This window comes from Melopsittacus undulatus, chromosome 3 (genome assembly GCF_012275295.1).
Source record: "Melopsittacus undulatus isolate bMelUnd1 chromosome 3, bMelUnd1.mat.Z, whole genome shotgun sequence".
In the NCBI taxonomy this organism is placed as follows: Eukaryota; Metazoa; Chordata; class Aves; order Psittaciformes; family Psittaculidae; genus Melopsittacus; species Melopsittacus undulatus.
In genome coordinates, this window is record NC_047529.1 from 49,702,259 (window position 1) to 49,722,926 (window position 20,668).

Here is a 20,668-nt window from a genome sequence, read left to right on the forward strand (position 1 = left end):
AAAAGAAAAAGCCTAAAAAGAAAAAATGCCTTCAGACTTACAATGGTAAGCCTGACTTACAAGGGTAGAATAAAGCCTTAAATTGTGTTTTGCTTGGGGCTTTGAATTTCAGGGTTGTTCTTTTTCTCCTGTGACTTGCCAACTGAATGTTTCAGCTGAAAGATACATTTCTCTTTTGCTCTGTTCTTCATCCTGCTTCATGACTAACAAAAATTGCCAGCATTAATTCAAAAATTGAAGGGGAGTCGAAACATTTCCTTCATGAGGAATTCACAGATTTTGGGAAAGTTATTCTGAATAATATAAAATAGAAAGATGTTCCAAATGTCTTGTGAAATAAAATTATCATAATAATTCTCAAGACATGGAAAATGTTCAAAGGTTGTTTCAAGTTTAAAACTTTTCAGACTAAGATCTTACAACAAAGTAAAACTAATTTGAAACGAAACTCAGAATGTTCAGATAAGGCAAAACCAAACACACAACTCATCACCAAAAGCTTTGTATTTAACGTGTTTTCTGAAATGCATAATAAAATCAGTTTGTGTTTGTGGAGAACTGTTTATTCCAGCAAAAAACTGTTTACAACTGAAACACACCTTGCAAGAAATTTGCAACTGATTTTACAAATTCTCCTCAGCTCCATGCAGTGACTGTAAGAGCCACTTATTAATGCAGCAAAACCACTGCTTTTGAAGAAAATATCAGAAAAGGTCTGAAGCTTTTAAATAAGAATTGGTTCTATCTTCCAAACTATCCTGTCAGTGTTCCCATGAAGCTGAAGTCTGCTGCACTTTAAGTAGCATACATCGTAGGATGGGCTGGCCCTTGAGTATGCCAGAGTCTGCAGTCTTTCCCTGGTGGGCTGTCTGCCAGCTGCGCATCACCACAGTGCTGGTTAGTGATGGGCAGCCTACCCCTGACTCTTCTGAACTGTGTCCTTGTCCTGCACCAATGTGTTGGAGATGAAAGCTGAGACAGACTTGCTTTGGTCACCCTCCTCTGCATCACACGGTTCTGATAGCAGAAGAAAGGTGGGTTTGTACAGCTTGCAGTGTTATGCTGAGGTGCCACATGAGTGAGGACGAACAACCTAGATGGAGTCTGTGAGTCTAATTCTATCTCTGTGAAGTCTGTTTGACTCAGAGGTCAGTGGGATGGAGATTGGGCCAAAACTGAAAACTTCTGGGAACCCCCTCTTTGCATTTCAGCTGCACTTCCCTGCCCTGCTTTCCTCTTCTGGGGCCTAAGTTTAGTCACAAAAAAACTATAAAATGTTTTCCCCAGACAGAATCTCTAGTTACTGCTAATGATGCTGAGAAGCTTTTGGTATCTTCTGAAGCAAAGAAGGTCACCAAAGTTTGGGTGCCATCTTGGTGGAGAGCTGACCTGTGGCTTTTTTTTGCCTGACATCTGGAGCCCATTAAACCCTACAAGTGTGTGACACTGATGTTTGTGGAGTTGGAAACCCAATGCATAGCAACCCACCATAGCTGGAAAGACAGAGCAAGAAAAACTGCTCTTGTCTCCTTTGGAGACTTAATTTTCAAATATAGCATACCCCTATTAATTTTCAGTAGTTACCATGCGTGGAATTGAATTATGCAAATGCAGCAGGTGCAGATTGCAGTTTACAAATCCAGGGGGAATAGACCTTGCACCAAAATGATGCAGCCCAATGGGACATGCAGTCTTTTTAGTCTCTTCTTGCACACAGAACATGCCGGATAAAGCCCTGTACTCTTTTAATAGTTTATTCCTAAGATCATAAACAGTGAAAATGATTAGGCAATACAAGTGGCATTAAAAACCAGTGATGATCATGTTATGACTTAATTCCCCTGAGGATCCCGGGGGAGGTTCTGCAGCACTGAAAAATACCCAGAGAAAGAGCCCACGGATAGCAGCAGCAGCAGTTCCAGTATGATATTACAGCCTTAATTGATCACTATCCCCTGTACAGCCTTGCGAGGGTGTCACAGACTGTTATGGCCAGAGCTGTTTGTACATAACCCTTCTGGGAAAAAAAAAGTTGCTAATTGTTCTGTGTATACTGTTAAGAGGGAGCTTGAAGAAAATTTACAGTAATTTACCTAATGGACTGTGGGATCCTTTTAGCTCAAGTGCATAAAGCAGAGGTAAAGAATAAGAAATAGAACTGGAATGCAGGGTTTGTAATGATTATAGAGAGGGCTCTTTCTGTTTGACTGAAAAAAAAGAGAAAGGTTTCTCAGTAGGGACTGCTAATGAACTCTGGAGCCTCTAACCTTTCTGTCACAAGTAGACAGTGTGTCACGTCTCCCACACACAACATATGCGCATGTGCCTTATGACCGGGATACCTATGAGAAACCTGTGACAGTTTTTTTGTTGCTGGGTTCCCAAGGAATTGCTGGTGTGTCTGCAGAAAGCACAGACAAATCTGCAGAGGAAAAACTGTGGGATGGAGCAGAAAGATCTCCGACTCCCCACTCACTCCAATAGTACCAGAGTATTGGCCTGGTTTAAAGCTGCTGTGTCCTGTTAGAACTGTATGAAGGTACACTGTAGGCAAATCAGATGAGCTAGGGATTTGAGTTATAATGTGAAAAAGTTTGCAATGTTTTAAAACATGAAAAAGCCCCAATGTCTTGCACATGAAGGCCCCATCTCTTGATTTAGGCAATTTATTCAGTACAAAAAGAAAACAAATGAAAAAGAATGGACAACTTAAAATGTTTGTTTTAACATGGTTAGAGAGAGGAAGGGTAATTTAACAGTCTTCAGAGTAAGATTTGGATTTAAACCAAAAAAAGGAGGCACAAGCTTTTCTGAATATGAAACTTCCATCAATTTGCTAATATATGAAGAAATATATAGTACCCTGACTTCGGAACAAAATCCATGTTGGGAATAGTATCCTTAAGAAGAGAAAAGGAAAATGGTCTTTGGAAGTTGAAGCACATGAATAGTATATTTTTACAGAGAAAACATTTAGTTAATATTAGAAGTTAATGGGGTTAGGGTGGACTTGCCACAAGGGCATTATCTCTTTCTCTCAAGATCCTCACACTGGTAGCACCTACAAAACCACTGCATGTTCTACCATTGAGGTCACACTTGGACCCCTCCTTGAAATAAGACAAAAAAGTCTGGCAAGGTATAAGATATAAAACTAACAAGGAAAGGAAAATATAAGAACTTAAATGCAGAATAGTAGTATAATTGAAAGATTAGCAACTCTGGGTCATAAGAATCCACATAGCAAAGTTAAAGTTTATGAAACAGAGGTAAATACTGTATGAAAAAGGTAAAAATAGTAAAATTTCAGTTTCTACTCAGAAATGTCTTCAAGACTTAAAGAAGTTAGGAGGAGGAATCAAAGCAAGGGAAGAAAGACAAAAATTAACTCCTTGGGAGACATTCTAATAGGAGAAAATTGAAATAGGAGGTCTTCTCTAACCACTAAAGAAAAGTATTTGGAAAGGTGTAGCAGCTGTGAAGTCAGGAGAGCAAAAAAGCCTGAAGATTTCTTAAGTAGATCCAGGAGGATAGTCTGATTTATGTCTGCTATAAGAACTAATGAGTAGAGAAAGACTGGGGCCAAAGTGGAGAATACCATTCACCTGGAATTAATGGCACTTTCAGTACTGTGAGAGACTAGTAAAACCGTGAATTCTAAAGACTTTGGGACATTTATATGCTATTGCATGCCTTCACTTTCATTCTGCAGTTCCACAGAACTGAGAGAAGATATGCTGGCATAAAATTTGTATAATGAGGTGATAAATTGGGCTGTTATTTTGAAGAGGGGAAGGACTGTAAAGAAGTGACAGGCTTGATTTGTAACCACTAGTTTATAGCCACAGGAAAATGCCAATGGATATTAAATGGCTAATTATCATATCGAGAGCTAAATTAATGCCTTAGATTCTTGCATAGATTTCTTGTAAAAGGAAAGTGATCATCTTAATCAAAATACCCTGGAATGATAGCTCTGCTTCAAATTATGACCTAAAAATAATTGGTCAAATTTGGTGAACTAAATTCAAACTGGTTTATCAAATCATTAGCAAAGGTTGCCCCTAGACGATGATTTCCATCATTTAAATCATCCCTTTAAAGCAATACATTTATTCACTCTGCAGGTGGTGGATCTTAAGAAACTTACAGAACTGTGGGTCTCTAGAAGAAAGGTATGCAGACTCTACCTAGCTAAAATTGTCAAAGGAGTTTTACGCAGTATTGGACTGCATTGCTTTTCCACGAATATATAACGCTGCTCAGCTAACATGCAGCAAAAACTCCATGGTACTGCTTCACTTTCTCATATGTCTCATACTGTGGACATTTTGGTAGCATTTTAGAGGCAGGCTATTTTTGAAAGCCTGAGGCATCCTCTCCTACTTCTCCTGAACTCCATGAGAGCAAGATAGTCTCAGATGATTAAATCCCTCCCAAACAGCAAGGAAGAGTGACTTTTTGCTACTCAGCCCCCAGTGCTGGCTCCTGTTAATCTGCATGTATATATCTTTTCCAGAGACATAATGTATTCTGCAGGCTGATTTCAACATTAATCTGGTTTAATCCTGATGGATGGGAGTAAAGCACAGTTCCACGGAAGCCATTACACAGGGTATGTTCTTTAGGAAACTCTTTTGGTACCTGAAGAGTTTTGCATGAGCCCAAGGAACGACAATGTTCTCTTGCTTGCACTTTAAGAGTACTTCTTTCCCTGTTGACTAAAGCTGACATATGAAGACAATAAAAACCAGACAGTACAAGAAAACAGCTTCAGACATCTGTTTTTGTCTCCCATAACAAGGGATGAGGTACTCAGTTTTGGTACTGAACTAAACCAAGGAATGACACCTCTGTGAACTACTTTAATAAAAGCAAACGTAGTGAGACAATAAATGAAATTATCATGATATATATAACAATTAGTGGAGCTGTGCACATACTGCTTCTCACAGGAAGATAGCAAAGTGTTACAATGGCTACCAGTTGCCCTTTCCTTATTCCTGTACGCCAGCTGAATACCAGAGGACAGGACTGTGTTGCTACTGCATTCAGAGTATTACCGAAGGCAGATGTCTGGCAAATCCCTCAAATGGAGCTCAGTAAGACCAGTCTGCATTTGCTCACTAACAGTCAGGCTACTCACACATTTGATACACTCCAGCAGTTCAGTAGAAATACTATAAAACATCATCAAAAGTTTTGGACCAATGTGGATGCATATTTCAAAAAGGATATTAGGCCACAAGCCTACAACATGCCTTGCTTGCTTAGATGTTAATAAGCATAATGCTCCAGTGTACCATGGACTCATCATCATACTAGCAGACACGCATTCCTCCAGCCAAGCTTTTCTGCAGTGCCCCCAGTGTTTCCTGGGCTTCGGGTTGCCCCTAGACAGTGATTTCCATCGTGTAATTCAGCCCTTTAGAGCAATGTATTATTCACTCTGCAGCCGATGGATTTTAGGAAACTTAGTTTGTGGGAAGACAGCCAGGACAACCATCTTTTCTTTAACAGATCATCCTGGAATATTCTTTGGGTGGTCTTACTGAGATCTCATCATCCCTCCCTACAAGCTCCCAGCAACAGATTATCATTAAGGTTCGCTATAGATTGCTTTGCCTCACTTCCCAGAAAGGTAGTCAAGGCTGCAGAGACAAATGAACACATCCACAAACCTTTATGTCCTTTCCCTGAGTGTATCCATGATCTCCCAGATGTGTAGCTGCACTTGCGGAAAAATACAGAGCACACCTAAAAGACATAAAACTCTTCCACTGTTTTTTTTTCTTTTGGAGAAGCAGAAGGTAAAGAAAAGAAATGTCACAAAATATATACTACCTGCAGGTAGTATGCACATATACAAAAAGACATATACACACTGCAAAGAATGATGGGAACAGTGTCACAGTTTCAGCGTCTGCTGTGGCATCACATCTCATATAGAAGTGTGATTGTTTCTCAAAATTAAGGAAAATGACCACAAGGGCATGTGTTCATGGAGCTTTGTATAAGGTATTCCAAAGGAATACTGTTTATACACAGTACTTCATACTTCCATGTAGGGCTCCCCTCAGGTACACAGCTAATTTCTGAGGTAGCTATTTCCATGTTTCAATAGTAGCAAGGAAGGGCAGCAAAGACAGTCGAACAATTTTAATGTATTCTGCTAACAAAGTATCTCTCTGCTTTTCATTGCTAAACTATTCTCGTCCTAATTACAGGGCCAGAGCTTCCCAATCAAATCTCCTGTGAAATCCCTGGATCTCACCAGAAGTAAACACACAGCATGAAAGTTCATCAATCCACATATCTGTAAAATCACATTTTAGGGAAAAGTGATTAAGTGGTATTCCAAATGAGAGGCAAATGTCTGATACTGTTAACACAAAACCTGCAATCAGCTTCTTAATTTATGGGAAGACAGCCAGAACAACCATTCTTTTCTTTAACAGCTTTCAAGATTAAGATGTTTCTGACCAAACCAATCCACTGATTGCAAAGGCAGTTTCCTCCAGAATCTGGCTAGCTGAATTTTTTTAAATACAATTTTGTTATATTTTACTTTTTCTTTTGGAGTAGGCAGAGCTTCTGCATGAACAATAGATGCCTTCATTATAGGAAGCACACACCATGCAGTGGAGAGAACTACAAGGTGTTTCATCAAGTATTTTCTATCCAAGTAGCTTTTGGATATGTTCCTTTGTTCCTATTTACATCTCAGTTTTAATGACGATGGATGCTAAAAAGTCTCTGCCTTAAGCACTGTCATTTACAGTGACAAAATTAACTTTCAGACTTCTATCCAGCTCAAGAAAAAAAGCTGGTTTAACGCTCGCTCGCATCTTTGTCCAATAGGGAAAATTAGCACATCTTTCTGGCTTCCTCTTAAGAAATTCAGTGCTTCCCTTCACTCCTCATTCACTCACCAGTAAAGACATTTTTATTCCAGAGAGACAGGAATCTGGTGTCACTCACAGCATCGTGTTTCTTACCTGAGTCTACTTCTGCCACAGCACTACTGCACCTTTTGCCTTCCTTGGGGGTGCAAAAAAAGCTCAGTGCTATCTTGGACTTGACTCTGCTGACTGGATCCCATAACATTGTTTTGCACTCTCTACACAGAAGTCTTCTACTGAAGGCAGTTTATTATTTCAGCTGAACAAAATAAAGGGACATAGGTAAATCTATCTACCAAAAAATGCAAGAAGTGGTTATGAACTTTCTAAAATTACCTGCTAGAATCTATGGCTGAATAAGAGACTATTTCAGACAATAAAAACTTTCAGATTTATCTGTGTGCTTGAAAGCAGGAATTAGGTCAGGTTAAACCACAGCTTCTCTTCATCAGTTCACTGCTGTTATTGCTGTATCATGGGGCTGAGAAAAGCTCTGCTGGTGAGATCACTATCAGCCTGTCATGAGTGCCTTCAGACTGAGGACTCAAAGCTCTTTCTAGTCCCATGGTCAGCCACTCACCTTTTTCTCAAACATGCTTGTGTCAGTTACAGCAGCACTGACGTCCCCTTTTCCCCCCTCCACATGTACGTCTTCTCTCACACCTCAGTTCACTGATGTAGCATGCTCAATACAGGACCCAGACAGGATGGTTAGGCAGATTTTAACCCCAAAATGAGCTGTTGAAGTTCCCAAGAGATCTGCTTGTATAATCAAACTGGTCCAAATGAAAATACGTTCAACAGTCATGTGGGAAGCAGAACAAATAGCAGTGACCTGCTCTGGCAAAATAAAAAAGTAACGGGAGTACATTTGTATTATAAGGTCTGATGCTGTCTCTCCTGAGGGATTATACTTTAGGACAGAAAGAGAATGACTGGGTTTTATTTTATCTTACTGTACAAAACCCTCCAGACTATAAGAAAGAAATCAGTCCTTCAGTTTTTTGCTCCAGTGTTGAACCTAATCCAAGCATAAGGAACAAGCAGAAATGTACATTGTATGTCTCCAGACTGATTTTTAAATAAGGCTGTAGTTCTTACAAATTTCCATGAAGTTCTACTAAACAGGCAGACAAGATAACTCTCAGAGCATCTTTGAAGAATTCTGGGTTCTTTTTTTTTTTTACTTTACAATGAATTTATTCAAAAGCCAATATGCTTACCAAGATAGGAAAGAGATTTACATATAGTTTTAAAATAAATTAATCTCATCAAAACATCTGTCCATGCAGCTGAATTAATCTGTTGTGAAACTTCATTGAATTCACAGAGTTCTGATGACATGACCGAATTTGGCACAAAATTTTTCTTCAATAATAGTAGAACACCTGTGGAACTTATCATTTAAAACCAGAAGATATTGGTAGAGTTCCGATTCCCCAAGTACATTTATAAAACTAGACCTGGAAATGACTCAGAGGATGAAGCTGATCTAACTCTTATAAAAGTTAACATCTGACCCACTTCCCTGAGGCTCCCTGTATAGTCAGTGGAGAGAATAAACAATTCTAGAGTAGGTGAGTTACATCCTGAACAAACCAATTCCTCTCAAGAGACTGTGAAGGGAACCTTTGGTGTCTAGATCACTTTAAGAAGTTTATGTCTTGTACACTCTCTAGCTCAGCTGAACCCAAAAGGGAGTTTTGGATCATCTACTCCTGAAAATCCTACGCCCTATTACTTCATCCTGTTGCTTCTAAATTATGCCTGGCTAAAGCACATTTCACTAAAGGAGCTGAAGCATCAAGATTTGAAGACCTCAGCGGGTGGATTTGTTCCAGTGTCTAATCCCCCTCCTAAGGCTCAGACTTCTAATATACCTGATCAACAAAAATTTAGGGGACAATATATCTGAACTATAAGTCATTTATCCATACAGGCAGATAGATGCTCTATACAAAGAAAAAAAAATGTGCTTTAAATGTCATCCAAAATGTCCTTTCCAGAGGGACATCTATTACTTCTCTTAACTCTTCTATACACATACACGTGTGTGTAAAATGTAAGGCTATCTTACTGCATCAGACAAAAAGGCCTGTCTATCCTGGTATCAGGTCTGTCAGTGTGACTAAAGAGAATGCCTAAGGAAATTAATAAGATCAGGACAAGTACATATGATGTTTTCCAGACATACTCTCCCTGCTTCCTACTCCTTAAGATTCAAGGACTTCCTTAGTCAGACATTTTTCCTCTGATATGTGTAATCTCATTGGACCTGATGAGATTTCTTACACCAGGCTCCTTCACTGAGCATTCTTTATCTCCAGAATTTCCAGTATCTACAACATCTTGTGCTGAGGTGCTCTGGAGTCAACCTACATGTTAAGCAAAAAGTCAGATGCTGCTTTACTGATATAAAACCTGGCATACACCTGTTTCATTTAACTCCTTCTCATTCTTATGTTGAGAACTGAAAAGTAAGTCCTTGTTCAGCCACTCAGTTATGCTCAGGAGTTTAGAGACCTTCATCCTGTCCTCTGCCAATCACCTACTTTTCAGATGGAAAGAGACCCTTACTCAGTAGTTCTTTGTACGGAATTCCCTCTATAACTCTCACCACCTTTACCTCCCTGAATCTCTCAAAGCTCTACCCCATCAAAGCACAGTCAGCAGTTCTTCTCTGGTGGGCTTCTCTACTCTGGCAATTATATTCAGAACTGAGCAGTCAATACTGCAAACTCCTAACCTGGATGTGAATAGGAAGAGGAGAGAGGGAGAGGAAAGGAAGAGTCTTTCAAACCATCTTCCAAGGAAAAATATGCCGCCCCTGTGAAGCTCAGGTTACGAAGACCCAATGAGCCCTACTTAGCCCCAGCTGCAGCACAGAATTAGTCTTAATCAGATAAACATGCCATTTTTATGGGCATCAATTTTGCTATGGAATAAACTTGGAATTGTGCTCCCTTTTTACTTCTTCAATGTAATTAATAGTCTCTGTCTCCCACAGATCCATATAATTTTAATGGACAGAATCGCTGTTCACATGCAGACTGTTCTGGTTCTGTTGCCAGCAACTAAAGTCTTGTTTAATTTCTGTTTAAACTCTGGTGAACACACCTTTGTAATTTCTGTTTTATTGGTGCTAAGGCCTGCTGTCAGCCAGTTGAATTTGGTCACACCATGACAGTAACCAAGGCTTTGGTGTCTTGCCAAAGATAGCTACAAATTCTATTCTGCAAAACTGGTGAAGACTAGACTCAAACAGATTTGGTGACACCATCAAGGGGTTAACTCTAACATCCTATCATGCTCTTCCTGGAGAAACTATTTCATGCTGGGATTTTGGATCAATCTGCTGCCCACTGCCTTTGCAGCATGAGAAATTGTAGGCCAAAATATTTCTTTTGCTCTTTTGACACTGCCCAAGGAATCATTTAATGAATCCTTCATAGACCTGGGTGACTATTATAAGCAACTTTTCCATGGCTGCTTATTTGATTTCCCCTGCTTCATTGTTGTTGCCATCTCTTTCTGCAAGTAGGCTAATGTATTTGATGCCTTCTGGCATAAATGCTCAGTGCAGCTGGGAATTCTGGCTGAACAGGAGCAGAAAGCAAATTCTAAATCGCTAATTACTTTCATCATGGAAAAGGGGACTCCTGGAGATTTCCCATAAATAGTTCTGGTCTGTGTGACCCAGTGAATGTCATTAAATCACAGAGGCTAGCACCCCAGCTCCTGAAGAGCTAACAGCCTCATCCAAGATAAGACTTGGTAAGTCAGTGCAGCAAACCACATGGGAGGAAGGATGCTAGGGCTGGCTGTGATAAATGCGCTGTAGTTTCAGAAAAAGTTTATAAAGCCACAAATCCTTCCAAGTTTTTCTTGCTTGCTTTCAGATGTAAATAAACACAGGCATGTTCCCCTGGCTATGGGAAACTGGTGCTTTTCCTCAGTAATGCAGTCAACATGCATTGAAAGACAATCATGAAGAAAAGCAGTGGTGACTTCAGAGATTAACATGGAGAAGAGACTTTCATTTAAACAAAGCAGAAATTGAAATGAAGAGATTGTTGCTCTGCTGGCAGAACAAGCAGCTAGTAAGTTATTTGAGCACAACCCCATGTGAAAAACAAAGTAGCACAAAAAGTCAGCAATATTTTAAACAAAGAAATAACCATCAGGAGCGTCTGTATACTTTTCTTCATTCTTGGTGGGGTTTTACTTTTCCACCACACTGAAGCTATGCTTTCCCCCGAATCTTTTGTTATTGGTGTTGCTGCTGGAGTTGCTGTGAGGAGTTGTCAGCTCCCCTCCACTTCAGTGCCACTCACTGCCTCAGAGGCTGTTATGTGCTCCACTGTGGATGCCCTCAGTGCCTGAGCCAAACTGTTTCACCAAGTAGCAGATCAGTCTGATAAAGGGTGATGGAAGAAAGTTCAACCCAATCCAGTACAATGGTGCCTGAACTCTCACCATGTCCAGGATTACTGTGTGTCCCCGCTGTAAACTCAGTCAGACCTAAAAGTGGCATCTCCTGAGACATTTCCTATCCACGATAATGATCTCAAGAGTTGCTCAGCACAGATGTAGATCTAGGTATCTAAGGCAGGACTGAACCACACAGTTTATCCAGTCCATGGAGTGTTCATTTTGAATCTATACACTGGAAAAAAAATCAAACTTAAGTCAAGTATGGCTGTATTTGATCTCACAGGTGGCTGCACTTTCTATGTGGCTGTTGCACAGCTGACAAAGTAGGGTTTTGGTTTTGCTGGGGCATCTGTATGTCATCATAAAAGAAGGAAACAGATGGCAATATTGCAAAGCTATAAGTCCTAACAGAGAGGGACTGAGGCTTCTGTGTTTGTTTGTGGCAAATAGAGAAGGCTGTCCCCACTCTGAGTAAGACATGTTTGCAATTAAAATTAGTCCCTGTGCCAGGTGATAGTAGGCTTTGGTTCAGAAAGGATGGTGGGAGGAGGCCTGGAAGCTAACTGCAAACAGCTCATTCATTAGTAATGTATGCATTCTTCTGCCAGGTAGGGTATTGCCTTTAGATTAATATTTATGAAAATGCTAGCCTGTACAGAGGTATTTGATAGGTGAAACATGCCAAACAAGTAACAGGTTATGTTATACTTACAAGTGAAATCTCTGGGTTTGTTGTTTTAGGGGATTTTTAAAAAAGCTAATTAGACATCAACAGAACAGGAGGCTGACATTTTGATGAGAGAGCAGAACTCAGGAAAGACAACTTGTCTGAAAACCTGAGAGATATGAGAAACCTGGTGACACGAACAATGTGAGACTTGGTGAAGCTGCCACAAGGCAAGTTTTATTGTCAGAGGGGGGTTCTCTGCTTATCATTAATCACTTTTGCACAAGAATCTCTGTCAGTTTATTAGATTCCATACTATAAAGCAGCCACTGCCACTGTCAGGGTTAAGCTATACAGCAGAAGGTTTCACTGTGTGACCTTTCAGAGTGATGGGGAGGTTGGAACATGACAAAGAGTTTAAAAAACCAAACAAATGCATTTTCTCACTAAATCCATTATTATATTTTCTATCTCCCTTTCTAAATATTTCCAGTAGAAAGTTAAGTTATGACTAACACTGGTGGGATTTTTCTTTTCCAAATAAATCCTTTCTTTGAGTACATCATTAAAGGATGTGTTACTGTCAGGTCTGGTGAAACTGCAATTACAGTGAGTGCAATAAATAAAAGCATAATGGCTCCACTGCATAAATAATGGCTCATTATCCCAGTTTTATTGGTGTTTAGTTTGCTGAGCCAATAACTCGACCTGCATACCCAAAGAAACTCTTCTGATCCGAACAATTTCTGCTAGGTTAAGTGAAAGAAAAAAAGGAAGAACATTTGTAGGAGAGAGGACATTTGGTCACCCTAGTAGCCCCCTTGCATGGGCTTGCACTATTGCTCCCCAGATGAGGAGGTGTGGCAGAATCCCACCTTGCCATGATGCTTACCTTGGATGGTACCAGCACAGTAATCCACTGCCTTGACAGTGTGCGCCCAGCCTGGGTAACCCCCCAATATCCCTGATGGGGTCAGTCTGTGGGGATAATGTTTTAGATCTTGTCTCTCCAGACCTTGCCCTCCCAGCCTCTCTGGGACCGCTTTCACATTTCCATTTGCTGAATCTTTCCTTCCCAGTCTCTTCAACACTTATTTCTGTCTCGGTACCCTTGAGCAAGATCATTAAGACATTAATGTTAATTTGAAACCTGCCAGCCACCTCAGGGCACCTCATTTTCGCCTGCCTGCTGATTTCTACCAGGTGTGAGCTCCTGTCTTTGCACCGATGTACGTGCTGACACGCACCAAACCAGTAAGTAGCAACAAAACCAATAGGAAAGCTGACAATCTGCAGAGAAGAGTGTGAGGGTGAAATTTTCTTATGCTACTTACTTACTTGCCCTGCTCTCCAGAGCAGGTATGATTTAGCCCTGTAAGGCAGGCAGGAACTGTGTTCTAAATTTTGGTCTCACTGCCCTCTTGGCATGGGATCAGACTCTAAAAAAGCTCACAATCACTCAGCCTTTTGTCATTTGAATAATAACAACAAATGAAGTAGAAAACACCAGCTCCTTGTAAAGTTTTGGCACTCAAGCAAGGAAGAATTGTGAAGTATTGATCCTCAGTCAGAGGTGCACTTGGATGACCAGAAGAGATGATCACACAAGCTGCTTCTGATGTCCAAGTTCATGCTGAGTGCTTCTCCACTGCAAATGCAGTCAGGGAAAGTCACGGCGCTGCTCACACCAACAGGGGGGACAAAACTGGGGTCCAGATGATTATTCATTGCTCATTCAGCAAATGTCTGCTTGATGGGGACATGTCGTTCAGCTCATCACACATGCAAGGCACTGAGTGGTAACAGATGCATCTGCAGGCTAGGCATATAACCAGATTACCATGGTGTAATGAGTTATTGCTATGTCACCTGAGTCCTGATAACAACCCGTGCCTGTGGTCCCTGTGGCAAATGGAGCACTTTGTATTTGCAGAAGTGCCTGTGTACATTTTATCTGGACCAGCCAAGCACAGCAGCTCCCACAGATCACACACTGGCACTCGCAATGTCAGAATCTCCTTTGGCAGCTGACACTTTCCTACAGCTGGTACCTCTCATTCTATGAGCATGCTTTCCTCTCTTGGTGAGCCTAGCTGTCCTTGGTGCCCCCTCAGGGTTCTCTGAAACCAAGCCATCGGCAGGATGACCCAGATTGACCCAGAAAATAGGCAAATAATATGAAATTTTCTACCATTATTACGAATTTCTGATATTCTTTTCAAGTAATTGGTTTGAATTATGTTCAATAGTGCTATAAAAATGGCATTAGCAGAGAATTGTGCTCAAGATGCTGGCTTTCTCTTGCATACTGACACCCTGAGTCATCTAGTATTTCTGAGCCAAACCTGAGTCCAATACAACCTGTCCTGGACTAGGTTTCCTGCTCCAGGCATTTTCATGTGAAGTTCTTCATTGGGCTGTATGCACCATGCTGTACAACTCAAGTGACTGCATGGGCATTAGGAAACTTGAATTATCAGCATGTGGCTCCTCATTGCCCCTTTCCGAGGCAGTAACCCCATCTTCCAGCCATTCTGGACACCTACCAAACAATTCTCTCTGGAGCCTGGCAGGCTGGTTCAGTTCAGTGCATTCAACAAGCACCCCTGTTCTGAGCATGGTTTTTAGCACTATGGAACTCACTCATACAGCTTGATCCCTGACTTTCAGTTGTTGCCATGGTGGGTGGCACAAAGCTCTTTCTGGTTCCTATTTGGGTCCCAGGTGATGGCTTGCATTTTGGAGAAGTTGCATAGGAAACATCATATTTTACCAAGCTCCCTCTTTCTTTCCTCCCACAGCATCCATGTTTTTATTTTCATCCTATCTGTGTAATTGTGGCTTTACTTTCTGGAGCTGACTTTAGCTCAGTGGTGCTTGTTTTCCCTTATGATTGATGTTTAGAACCAAGGAGGTGCCAGTTCTTCCTTGGTGCAAAACAGCTGAGTTTAATACATTGCATTCATTTGCTTTCCAAGTAGTTAGATTTGCTGTAGTTGCTTAAATCCCCTCTGTATGACCCTAACTGCGTCTTTAATAAGGTATTGCTGAAATGCTTTTATGAACCCTGTGTAGTTTCTTTCATTTATGCTTCCATATTCACAGAGTCCCTGCTTAAACAATTATCATCAGTGGTTTTTAGGGAAGCTGAAATCATCCAAACCTATCCATTACTCAGAACATTTAGCTTAGGTTGTGTTAACACAGATCTTGGTGAGTTTTTCACTGAATGCTGTAAATAGTGGTGCAGAGAAAACGTAATCCCTGTCCTTCTGTTACGGTCCTTCTTGGCATTAGAAACCCTCTTTTTAGCAGTCTGGGCTATGCCTGGCAAGTCATGAGCACACTGCAAATAATATATAAACAAATCATAAACATTAGGCTCCAATAGCTTCCTTACTTTTGGGAGCGAATGCAATTTTGGGCAATTACTATGTTCCGTTGGGCTTTTCAGTGTTACTCATCTAAGGCATTGTTTCATGAGAAAATGAAGGTCTTGCCTGCAATATAAATATTCGATGGTATTTTTTCTAGATGGAGGCTAAGGCACCAATTTACCAAGCTTTTCTTTTGAATGGAAACACCTATAAGGAAAGAATGGGACTTGTGCTATCATTAAAGATTAAAAAAAATCAGTGCTTATTTAACTGCTAATATATAATTCCATTATCATTTTTTGAACAGCGCATTACCAGTAATTGGTTCAAACTTTATAGCCACATCTATATCACATCCATTATCTATGCAGATTCAAAGAGTGTAAAGACAAACAGAGCTAATTGAACACAGCCAGTCTCATGAACCAGGTTTGCAAGAATTAACCTAGTGGAAAACCTGGTTTGACTTTGTCAATTAACCTTCAATTTGAAACACCTTTCCTGAGACCTCAGTGCCCCAGTGCTGTGGCACAAGAAGCACGCTTCATAGTATTTTTTATGCCTGATCACTTGCTCAAAACTGAATAAAATACAAATAAAAATGGACAAGGCCTCAGGCATTCTATGCAATGAGTTAATATTTCATACTGTAAAATGCTTTAATGACTGATTAAAATCCTTCTCAAACATAGAATCATAGAATCATAGGATAGTTTGGGTTGGAAAGAACCTTAAGATCATCCAGTTCCAACCCCCCTGCCATGGGCAGGAGCACCTCCCACTAAACCATATCACCCAAGGCTTCATGCAACCTGGCCTTGAACACTGCCAAGGATGGAGCATTCACTACCTCCCTGGGCCACCCATTCCAGTACCTCACCACCCTTACAGTAAAGAATTTCTTCCTTATACCCAGTCTAAACTTCCCCTGTTTAAGTTTCAACCCATTACCCCTTTTCCTATCACTACAGTCCCTAATGAATAGCCCCTCCCCAGCATCCCTGTAGGCCCTCTTCAGATACTATGGAAGGCTGCTATGAGGTCTCCACGCAGCCTTCTCTTCTCCAGGCTGAACAGCCCCAACTTTCTCAGCCTGTCTTCATACGGGAGGTGCTCCAGCCCCCTGATCATCCTCGTGGCCCTCCTCTGGACTTGTTCCAACAGCTCCATGTCCTTTTTTTGTTGAGGACACCAGAACTGCACACAATACTGCGAGTGAGGTCTCACAAGAGCAGAGCAGAGTGGCAGGATCGTCTCCTTCAAACTGCTGGTCATGCTCCTTTTGAAGCAGCCCAGGATACGGTTGGCTTTCTGGGCTGTAAGCGCACACTGATGGCTCATGTTCATAAAGTTCAGATTGCTGTTTTATGGAGGGGAATGTATGGGGGGGATTGAGATAAGAGATTAGCAATCAAACCAAAAATCTAATAGAGGCTGGCAGTGACCAAGATAGACAAGCAAATCGTTACTCCATTTTTGTTCCCAGAAACAAGCATCGGATGATATCTGGATTCCCCTCTGGAGATGTCATTACATGCAAATATTAGTCGTAGCTCCTTCTGGAGCTTTCTTGGTCCATCAGACCCAGCATCCATGAGCTTTCTTCTCAGAATGTAACCTAAATTGCAACTAACTTTATAAAATTAGTTTAAAATCTTTATAGGGAATTGTCCTCCCTTTCTAACTGAGGATCCTTCAGACGACCCCACTGTTTCTTTGACTGCTAGAACAGACATAGGACCCTGGAGCTGGGTTTTTGTGGTTTCCAGCAACAAGGTTTCAACACTCCATGGGTATAATAATAAAAACATATGTCAGGCACCAAGAGCTCCTATGTGGATGCTGGATGACATGCTTTATTTTGAAGAGATTCAAAAAGAATATTAAAAATGCCTCTTCTTCTGCCTAGAGTCCCCTGGAAGTTACCCTGACTTACAACTCATTACTCTAGAGTACTCTTAGCATTATACATTTCTGTCTGAAATATGCATTGCCTTTATTTTTAACTTTAATGACATGTAAAGCTAGGTATTTTTAGTATAGAGACTCTACACTACATATTAGTAGAGCTACACTGATATCAGAAGTTTTTTTCCTGACTCATTCTCCTTGATTCCAGGAAAACACAATCCCTCCCTGAGCATATGGTTTTATTCCTGGCATTTGCTCCTCTGACTGATGAGGTGGAGGAGCACCTACCTGAAATCAGCCTCCCTTGAAATTCCATGTTAGAGATACTCCTTATCTCAGGTAAACTTCCCGAATGAAAATGTCGGCAAAACTTGGGCAGTGGGGCAGTTTTGTCTAAAGGGACAGCAAGCCAGCACCCATGGTCTCTTCTTACCCCAACAGCAGCTGGAGGAGCAGCTCTAATTATGTATCATTAGATTATTTGATCTGATGTTTCCTCTCCTTTTGCTCTTTGCTTCAAAGGGTAGTTTCAAAAGGTTAAGAGAGAAAATAGACTAAAATCACACTTAGTTTTTTTCATGAAACACAAAAGGCTCAGAATGGGATCCAGTTCAGGCTGCCAGTCACAACAGTAATAAAATGCTTACTCATACAGAATGGTGCAAAAGGTAAAACTCATGTCTTGAAAACAATAAACATTACCACTGTCTCAAAGAAAACTTGATGTGAATTCAGTTTTAGTAATGCTTTGCACATAATCAGAGCTGTCTAATCTTGTCAAACATTTGCCCTCTGGCAAATAGGCATTTCCAAGGAGTGCATCTGACAGTCAGCTGACTTTTAGAAACTGGAAGCAGAAACACCAGGTAAGAGTTGCACCAGGAGCTTTCTTCTAGCAATAGACATTTAAGCAGTTTTTGTTCCTCAGGCAATTGTAGCTTCAAGTATAGGATGTATTTTCCCCTTCTATTCTGAACAGTAAACATTCGTAACTAAGTTTTGTGAAGCCCAAACCATGTTCATGTCCCACTTGCAAAGTTTTCTAGAATCCCAGGAAAAAGCAGCATGGAGATTGCTATGAATGCTGTGAACTTCTTTTTTCCAGTGGGGATCAGCTCTGTAGCTTCACAGTCATGGCTCATGAAATGAATCTGCCAGTATTTCTTCACTGTACACTTGTGCCAGATCCCATGGATGTATTGAATTGTGATTTCTCCTTTGGAGACTATCATATACAACTTTCCAAAGATGAAAGGAGAGAAATAGTGATGATGGCAGCTGCATTGAAACACGCAGAAAAAGGAGACATCTCCCCTTCCTCTGCTGGAAGCAGAGAGCTGTATCCATATTATTTAACGGGACAGTCAAAACTTCCTTACCAGCTGTAATATCTTTCAACCACTGGTCTGTGAGTACAGCAAGGTGTTTAAAGGCAGACAGATAAGTAGGTAGGTAGTAAGGTAGGTAGGTAGGTAGATAAGTAACTGTGCCTCTGTGTCACAGGTGGTTGAAAATTGCACAGCTAAGCACTTCCAAAGTGGGTTACTGTGCAAACAGGGTGCCTTCAGAAACTGACTCCAGATGCCTATATACATCTTTAGATATTCATATCCCTAACCAGTTTGCATCCATCACCATGAGGACATTTCCAGGCACAGGTGATCCAGAGATGCCATAGCCAGCACAGCCTAGGTAGGATGCTAGGACGAGAGAGAGTTTGGAAAATGGCCTAGTTTCCTCCCTTATGTCTTTGTCATGTACTGTTTAGAGGTTTGGGGTTTTTCTGTTCCTTCTCTGAGTAACCAATGTGAAACTACTTTTTCTACAAGGCATTTTCTTTGCAATTCCCCAAAATTATCTGACCTTATGAGCTGCAATTTTGTCCCTGTTGTCACAGGGATCTTCCATTTATCCTCTGGGAACTTCCCTCTGCTAAGGTTTGGAAAGCTCTGCAGCAAAAATGAGAGCAATCTGAGAAGATGGAGGCATCTTACATAGCTGGAAGTATCAGGGCCATATCACAGCTGGAAGTGTTACATACTTTTCACTAATCCTAGTGTGTGGAGCTGTTAAAGTACACCGTGGAGAGTCAAAGGAAAGCAAATGCTCCGTGAGCCATGTGAAGTTCAGTTCAGGCATTGCCAACCCTTTGCTGCTCATGGGCCTCCCAATGGCAGTGGAGGGATTTACTACCCAGCAATAAATCAGTTGACAGGAGAGGATCTGGCCACAGAGGCAGTACAAGTTACGTGGGGTCAGTTACCCCCCAGAAGCAGAAAGCTCTGTAGGTCAGCAGCCACTGCTGCTTTCCAGGGTGAGAGCTTTTTGAAGTCTGTGACTTCACCCCTATTGAAATGAGACTTTGATAAAGAAGCCCACAGAAAACAGTGTGCAAATGGCCTGGGAGGAAAAAAGTAATTCCAAAACCTACCTTTTAGTTTTCCACTTGAATGCTTTTATGGCATTTTTCTAGTTTCATGGTGAGGCACCAATAGATATGAGTGCTTCTCTCTGCAATAGTGTTTTGTAGATTAATTTTAGAAGATCTCCAAAAACCCAGTTCACTCAAACAACCTCGAGGTCAGAGGCAGACACTGAAGCAGCACACTCAATCCACCAACCTATTTTTACACCTCCACTGGCTTCACCCTTTCCTGGAGCCTCCTGTGGGTCCCAAAACAGTACTGAGCCTGGTGCTTCAGTCTATCTGTCTTGCCAGACTCCATTAGAGAGGCAAAGCTGTTGGAATGAGGAAAGCCTCCCACTGGGAGTTGCAGAGACGTTTCTCCTTCCTCTGTCTCCAGAGTCTGCTAGGTTAGATGGAGTGGAGTCATGGCTTAACGTTTTCCTGCAGTTTTCAGTACAGCAGTAGGATCCAGGCCATACTGTGCCCACCGTGGTATTCAGGCACTGCACCTTTCCTCCCTCATCTCCCCTACTCTAGTATGCAAGCCCAGTAAGATCTTTCTCAACCTACAATGAAAAAGAGCAAGATTTGGAGTGACACATTCCTGAAAGCTTTAGGAAAAACAACACCCTCTCCAAAATCCCCTCAGATGCAGGAAACTGTCATTTCTGTTTGCCAGGTGCTCTCGTGTCACAGGAAGTTGTCCAGCTACAAATACATGCAAACACTATTCTTCTCTATCACAGACCTAAATGCAAACCGCAACACTCAGACTCTTAAGATTTTGAGTCTAAAAAGAATCAAATGTTTGAAAATGAAGAACTGCTTCTATCTGTGAAAGAAGATCTGTCCAAAGTGTTTAAATGAAAGTTTAATAAATGTTTAAAGGAAAATGTTACTTTTCCATGTTTAAAAAAGAAAAAAAAAAACAACAAAAAAAATCCTGACTCCTTTCCAGCATGAAGCAACA